This window comes from Crocuta crocuta, unplaced genomic scaffold (genome assembly GCF_008692635.1).
Source record: "Crocuta crocuta isolate KB4526 unplaced genomic scaffold, BGI_CrCroc_1.0 scaffold127, whole genome shotgun sequence".
In the NCBI taxonomy this organism is placed as follows: Eukaryota; Metazoa; Chordata; class Mammalia; order Carnivora; family Hyaenidae; genus Crocuta; species Crocuta crocuta.
The window spans coordinates 6,771,031-6,778,422 of NW_027532008.1; the positions used below are offsets into that span (position 1 = coordinate 6,771,031).

At 50.7% G+C, this 7,392-nt stretch overlaps 1 long non-coding RNA gene across 1 annotated transcript; it reads left to right on the forward strand.

The window, feature by feature from the left end:
• The first annotated feature begins 631 nt into the window (after positions 1 to 631).
• On the forward strand, positions 632 to 1,823 carry LOC144241061 (uncharacterized). The gene is made up of 3 exons (XR_013337959.1): positions 632 to 705; positions 786 to 990; positions 1,607 to 1,823. It is a non-coding gene; the product is annotated as an uncharacterized LOC144241061 (long non-coding RNA).
• Positions 1,824 to 7,392: the final 5,569 nt, after the last annotated feature.

Here is a 7,392-nt window from a genome sequence, read left to right on the forward strand (position 1 = left end):
CTGGGTGGCTCAGTCAGTGAAGCGTCCGACTTCGGCTCAGGTCATGATCTCACAGTTCGTGGGTTTGAGCCCCGCATCGGGCTCTGTGCTGACAGCCAGCTCAGAGTCTGGAGCCTGCTTCAGATTCTGTATCTCCCTCTCTCCCTCTGACCCTCCCTGCTCACGCTGTCTCTATCTCTCTCACAGAAATAAATAAAAAAAAAACATTAAAAATTAAAAAAAAAAGAAAATGGGATTCTCTGGCTCCTGCAACGGAGTCCAATCCGTGTTACCAAGACCCAGCTCCTCTCTCCCCGGCTCACTGCCTCTCCTCTGTGCTGGCTCCATTCACAGGCAAGCTCCCCTCTCGCAGAGAATAACCTTCACCTTGCACCACTGCAGACCTTCGCCGCTCTTCAGGTTTAAATGCTCCTTCCCAGCAGCCCCCCTTAAACTCTCACTGCTTCTTATTGGCTCTGATTGGGTTATTTCCCCATCCCTGAACCAATCACGGTGGCCAGGAAAATCCAACGCTCTGATTGGCCAGACCAGAGTCACATGCCACCTTTGGAGCCAATAGGAGGAGCCAGACCCCCAGGGCGCCATCAGGGTGCTATGCTGGAGGGAGGGAAAGTGGATCCTGCGTGGCAGGAAGACACACCCTCTGCTCATCATACCCCTACAGCTGTGATGTTAACATTTTGACAAGGAGCACCCCTTTTCCATGTGAGTATTTTCCCAGAGTTTACATTGAGTATCGGTTAGATGATAAAATACCTAATAATTTTTTTTAAATGTGATTTCAGGAATTCTTTGAAACTGATCTGTGTTTCATTCACCACTTCAACATCAACATATTTATATGTAGCCAGTCTCCAGGCAGTGCCTGATGCCTGACAATGCACTATGACCTTGAGGATCCTTCACAAGTCTTTCCCCCAAAAGGGACCCATCTGTGATGACCAGAACCTGGTTCGAAATCACCCGGTGTGTGTTTGACAAGGCTTCTCGGTGAGTCACAGACCCCTCTGCCACCTTGTCACAGCCCCTTCTGCAGGTGTATCCCTGAGGACTCTTTGGTTGCAAGCAACAGAAATGAACCTTGCTAGCTTCGGCAAAAGGAAATATATTGGAAGGCTACGGAGAGCTCACAGAATCCATAGGGGGCTGGAGCCCCAGGCTCAGGGACCAAGGATGTTGCAGAGGTTAAACAGCAAAGAGTACAACATTGGATTCATGACCAGGATAATATGGTCGGGATCTGGACTCAGGGATGGAAGGGTCAGGCTCTTTAGTTCAAGATTCCATTCTGGTAAAGGAGCTCCTGTTAGCTTACCTTTAGCTAGGGAAGGTGAGACTCCTGCATTCCAGGAAAGAAACCTGAGTGCTAGCCTACAGGGGAGCTGATGCTGGCTGCCAGAAGCAATGAATATTCCCTGCAAAGATGACACGCCCTTCAAGTGGTTTAGATGGGGATACTCTCTCTTCAATCAGGGATGTAGTGGTCAATTACTTTGCTATTAGAAAGTTGCCACCACTTTTTTTTTTTTAACTTTCTGGTTATTCTGGAAGCATTCACTTGGATTTTTCCCTGCTCTGGTTTTCTTTATGTTTCCATAATCTTTAGGCTTCTGGGTGGTCTGGTTTCCGACAGGCAGCAGCGTCAGCTGGTTCTCACAGAGTCCATGTGCTCATGGAGGAAATGTGGCCTGAGCCGATGTCACCCCACCCACAGAAAGGAAGTGACAGCTACGCAAGGTGGAGAAATGTATGGGTTGTATCCGTAAGGATGATTTTGGTTACTAGGAACAGAAAACCCAATTCAAATAGCCATAAATAATAAAGGCAACTTATTGGCTCACTTTTTTAAAAAAAGTCCTTCAGGAAAAGCTTGATCCAGCAGCTTTACAGTGCCAGTAAGGACCCAGTTTCTTTCTCTCACTCAACTTGTCTTTTTCAAGACTGGCTTCCCTATCCATAGTCTCAAGACATGTGCCAGCAATTCCCAAGACAACGATCAACTCATCTGCGCTCAGCAGAGTATCAGAGAACCATCCTTGTCCCAGAGTCCCCAGCAAAAGTCCTGAGGTTTACTCTCATGTGACAGGTATGGGTTACATGCCCAACTGTAAACCGATCGCTGTGCCAGGAGGTTGAAGTGCGCTTACTGACTTAGCCCCAGTTCTGCCTGGTGCCAGAAGCAGCCTCAGTCCTGGAACCACATGGTGCCCTGAATCAATATCAAGGCTATCCAGGAGGGCGAGGGGCAGGGAGGAGAAAGATACTGGGAAAGTCACCCACACAGGCCCACTGCAACAGGCAGCCACACACCTGGGAGTTAATGACTGGTCATCATAATTACAGCTCCCATCATGAACTGCATTAAACACACGCATGAGTTATGTGATTTAATGAATCATCACAGAACCCTGGGAGGTGGCCTTTTAATCCAGTTTTGCAGAGAAGCAAGCAGGTTAAGTGGAGTGACTTAAAGTATCATGGTCGTTATGAGGCAGAGGAAGGATGTGAACCCCAAATCTATCTGATCGCCAAATCCATCTTCCTAACCTTTACCCCATCCTGAATCTCAATCGTGTGCAAGGTGCCGCTGGGGACACCAAGAAGGGAAGCACATTTCTTTAACAGGCCGTCATTGAGCACCTACTGTGTGTCAGGCATTCTTCCGGGCTCTGAGTACCCGGAGGTCCTAGAGGTATAATCCCTACCGTCTGTGAGGCTCCTGGCCTGGTAAGGGAGACAGACACAAACCTGTGATGATAACCCATCAGGAAGCGCTATTTGTGGCTGTGTCAGGCACTTCACGTGCATTACCTCGATGAACCCTTAAATACACTCTGGGGAAGATGGTCGTATCTCCTCTAGATCTCTGAGTTAACAGAGGGACAGTGAGGTTAAGTTACTCCAGGTCACTCAGCTGGTTGGGCAACTCGACTCAGTCTCACTTTCTGGGGGCTGAGGGGTCGTTCGTGAAGGTCAGATCAGCAAGAAGACGGCCATGTCCACTGAGGTCTGCTGAGAAATCAAGCCTGGAAGAGCACAGGTGCACATGGACTGGGTTATGCTGGGAAGGCTTCCTGGAGAAGAACAGGTTTCCTGAGCCGTGGAGAATAAGGGTACCAGCTCGAGGTGCCCAGGCCAGCACTGGTGACCACCACGTCTTCTGTGTGCTCTGGGCCTTTGTCTGCAGTATCCCACCTCTGGGAATTCCCATCCTAGAATCCCAAACAGGGAAACCTGCTTGACTCTCTCAGTACGACTCAGACCCCAAGGTCAGCATGAGAGAATTTTAACAGCTACAGTTTACAGGCCCCTTCTCATTTCCAAGGCTTCATCTCAGCCCTGCAGCCACCCTACAAGGTAGGAATTGTAGCCATCAGTTTACAAGCAAGGAAACTGAGTGTTTGAGAGAGAGCTCAGAAGTCACTGGGCCAAGATTGAACCTCCAGGCCTGACTCCAGAGTCCTTGCTTGTCCTGAAACACTGAGATTCCCCCGGCTACACACACACACACACACACACACACACACACACACACACACACACACCCCACACCTTTCTTTATTGGTCAAAGAAGCTAGTATCCTTCCTGAGTCACCCTCCCCTAGGCTGCTGTCTGACTGGCCCTCTGACTGTGGACTTTCTAGAACCTTCAAGCAACTTCTTGTGGGTGTTCCCTTAGCAGGGGGCCTGGGTTCCCCAAGCTTCTCTAAATCTGCTACTCGTTTCTCAAAGCCTTAATAGAGGAGAGCCTGAATGGCAGAGAAACAACCGTGGAGAAGAAGAACATGGGAGTTATTAACTTTTTTTTAGATTCCATTATAGTTAACACACTGTTATATTAGCTTCAGGTGTGCAATATAGTGATTCAACACCCCCATATATTACTCCGTGCTCATCATGAGAAGGAGGGTACTGTTAATCCCCTTCACCTGTTTCCCCCACCTCCCCATCCACCTCCCTGCTGGAAACCACAAGTTTGCTCTTTAAAGCTAAGAGTCTGTTTTTCGGTCTCTTTTCTTCCCCTCTTTGTCCGTTAGTTTTGTTTCTTAAATTCTACATATGACTGAGATCATGTGATATTTGTCTTTCTCTGCCTGACTTATTTTGCCTAGCACAGTACTTTCTAGCTCCATCCGCATCGTTGCAAAGAGCAAGATTTCATTCTTTATAATGGCTGAATAATATTCCATTGTGTATATATATGCCTCATCTTGTTTATCCATTCATCTATCAATGAGCTCCTTCCATAATCTGGCTATTATAAATAATGCTGCAATGAACATAGGGGTGCATGTGCCCATTTGAATTATTTTTTCATATTCTTTGGGTAAATACCCAGTAATGTGTTTATTGGGACATAGGGTAGGTCTGTTTTTCCATTTTTTAAGGACACTCCATACCATCTTCCAGAGCGGCTGCACCAGTTTGCATTCCCACCCACAGTGCGTGAGTGTTCCTTTTTCTCCACATCCTTGCCAACTCTTGTTATTTCTTGAGTTTTTGATCCTAGCCATTCTGACAGGTGCAAGGTGCTATCTCATTGTGGTTTTGATTTGTTTTTCCCTGATGAGTGATGTTGAGCATCTTTTCATGTGTCTGCTGGCCGTCTGGATGTCTTCTTTGAGAAGTGTCTGTTCACATCTTCTGCAAGAACATGGGCTTTGATGACAGACAGACCTGACTTGGAATCTGGGCCCGGCCACCCACATGCTGTATGACCTTGGGCAAGTCATCTCCTGTCTCGGGGCCTCAGCTTCCAGAGCTATTAAAGGAGAGCCAGTAATCCCCACTCCATGGGCCGCTGTGTGAGCCCGAAAGCTGGAAACGGTCCTTCAAGTGTTTCTCTCTCCCCACCTTCCCCCATCCACTCAGGTACCCAGTTCTATTCATTTCACCTCCAAAATATATTTCAAACCCACGCACTTCTCTCTGTTTCCTATGTCACTTTCCTTACTCAGGCCACCATCAGCTCCTGCCTTGACAAGCAGGGTAGCCAACCAACCAGTCCCTCGGCCCCTTCAACCCGTTCTCCATGCTTCAGCCAGAGCGACTGTTACAGAATCAGACCTTCATTGATATCAGCCCCAGTTACAACTCTCCAGTGGCTTCCTGATGCTTTCAAGGAAACTCCAAAATTCCTACTATCACCTGCACAGAGAGGCCCATGTGGGCAGGGCCCGCCCACTCTACCCACTCGTCTTTTGCCCTTTCCCTGGGGCTGCCCAACCTCACAGCTGTTCCCTCTGCCCAGAACTCTCTTCCCCATCCTAAGCCAGTTAACTCCTGCTTATGCATCCAAACCCTATTCGAAGGTCACTTCCTTGGGGAAGCCTTCCCTGATTTCTCAAAGCAGATCAGACTCCCCCATTTATTGATCTCACCCTGTACTTCTCCTTTGTAGCACCGGTCACAATTGTAATTACATTAGTATTGGCTAAATCGGCCTTTGAATATCTGTCTCTTGAGTCATGGCACATTGTTTTTGCCTCTTCCTCAGAAGAACAATCCCTCTCCCCCCATCTAATGATCCCAGAGGTGAGCCCTGATTAACATTGGATATATGGGTGTTGATAGAAGTCGGGGGCAGGGCGGTCTAGGGACAAGCATCTTCAGCCCCCCATGGAGAACGCCCAGATGCATTGAGAAGCCTCAGACAGAGTAGAACCAGGAGACAGAGCAAGCGGTGATCCCGACAGTGTTCTTTTGCCCTGGAGTCTGCAGTGCCTGAAAGTCCTCCCGCCCCCCCCCCCCCCCCCCCCNCCTAGCTCAGAGCTTGCTCGCTTACCATTTGCTCAACAGTGAATGACATGGAAGGTGGACAGCGCACAGTACGGGACCAGAAAGGAGGAACGATTCCTGAGAAACGTGGTGCCCTCTTACTCTCCCGTCTCCCGTCACACAGACATGGCCGGCTGGGCCCAACACGAGCCTCCCCAATGTCCTGACTCCAGGACCCTCCTCCCCAAAGAGGAGACTCGCCCACTGCTGTGATTCCTCTTGGGTCCACCAGCTCACGCCTTCCTCCTCACTCTCAGAACCCGAGGCCTCTGGCTTCTCTCCTTCACTTCCCGGAATATTCCGGGCTGACCCGTCACCCCAGGTGCACATCCAAGCAGCCAAAGCGACTGTTTACCCTCTGCCCTTAGAAACCATGTCCGGCTTGTGGCAGCGGGCATCCCACACAGCTGCCCTCTGCCCACAGCCTACCCAGGCAAGCGAAGGTGCTTCCTGCGAAGAGCTGGCATAGCCAGGCTGAGTTTCCTGCCCTCTCTGCTGCCCGCAGCCCCTACTCCCCTAGCCCCTGCTCCGCAAGCCCCTTCCGGCCACATGCTCACCTCCTGCTCTGTCTGGGCGCCAAGGGGGAGCAAGAGTCAAAACTCACCTCTTCCTGTTCCTCTGGCCACACTGCCCAAGGTTTCAGCCAACACCGGGTGGACGGGTCCACCCGTCCCTCTGGCTCTGGAGTCAGAGAATCATGAGTCCAGCCCCCCCCCCCGCCCACCTCTCGCAGCTCTGTGACCTCAAGCAAAACACGTCATCCCTCTGAGCCTCAGTTTCTCCATATGTAGCATGAGGATAATAACCATCACTACCCCTTTGTGCTGTTGTGACGACGATGTCAGCGTGGTGCCTGGCATGTGGTTAAACGCTGACGAGGAGCTCAGGCCGGGGGCTCGGCCCTTTCCCGAGGGGACACCGGGCTACAAGACCCCTGTCACACCCAGTGGTGAGTCCTGCCTCTAGGGACCACCTGCTCGTAGTCACCTGGTTGGAAGGGACAGGGAGTGGGAGCTGCCCCTGCCCAGCCAGTGCCTTTTATTAATTTGACGGGTGTTGATTTGCGGAAGCTCTGGGAGGTCTGATGGTGGCTTTAGGGTCTGAACAGCTCCCAAGTGTCCTTCGACACCGCAGACATCTTCCTGTGTGACTGGGCCTGTCCTTGACCTTTGCGGTGCACTCTGGAGCTAGGCCCACCTTCTCCGCCCCTACCCTGTCACCGTTCTAGAAACAAGCCTGCAGCATCAGCACATGCACCCACCTGATTCTCCCGAGTTTTCCCTAAAACATAGGTTCCCCCAACCTAAGAGCACTGGCTTTGGAGTCACCGACGGAGAGAGTTCTACCAGCTGTGTGGCCTCAGAGGAGTCACCTCACCTCTCTGAGCGTCACAGGATGGGGAAAACATTACCTAACCCCCTGGACACCTTGAGGATTAAACATGGAAACTTGAGGCAGCTCTGGGCACGGGGGCAGGCCCTAATAAATGATGAGCATACATGGGAAGGAAATGACACATTTGCAGTCTCCACCCCCAGGTCCCTGCTTGCTTTCTAAGGAGGGTGCAGCCCTGAAGCCGCAAGGCCGGGGGAGAAGGAAGGAAAGGCTGAGCCA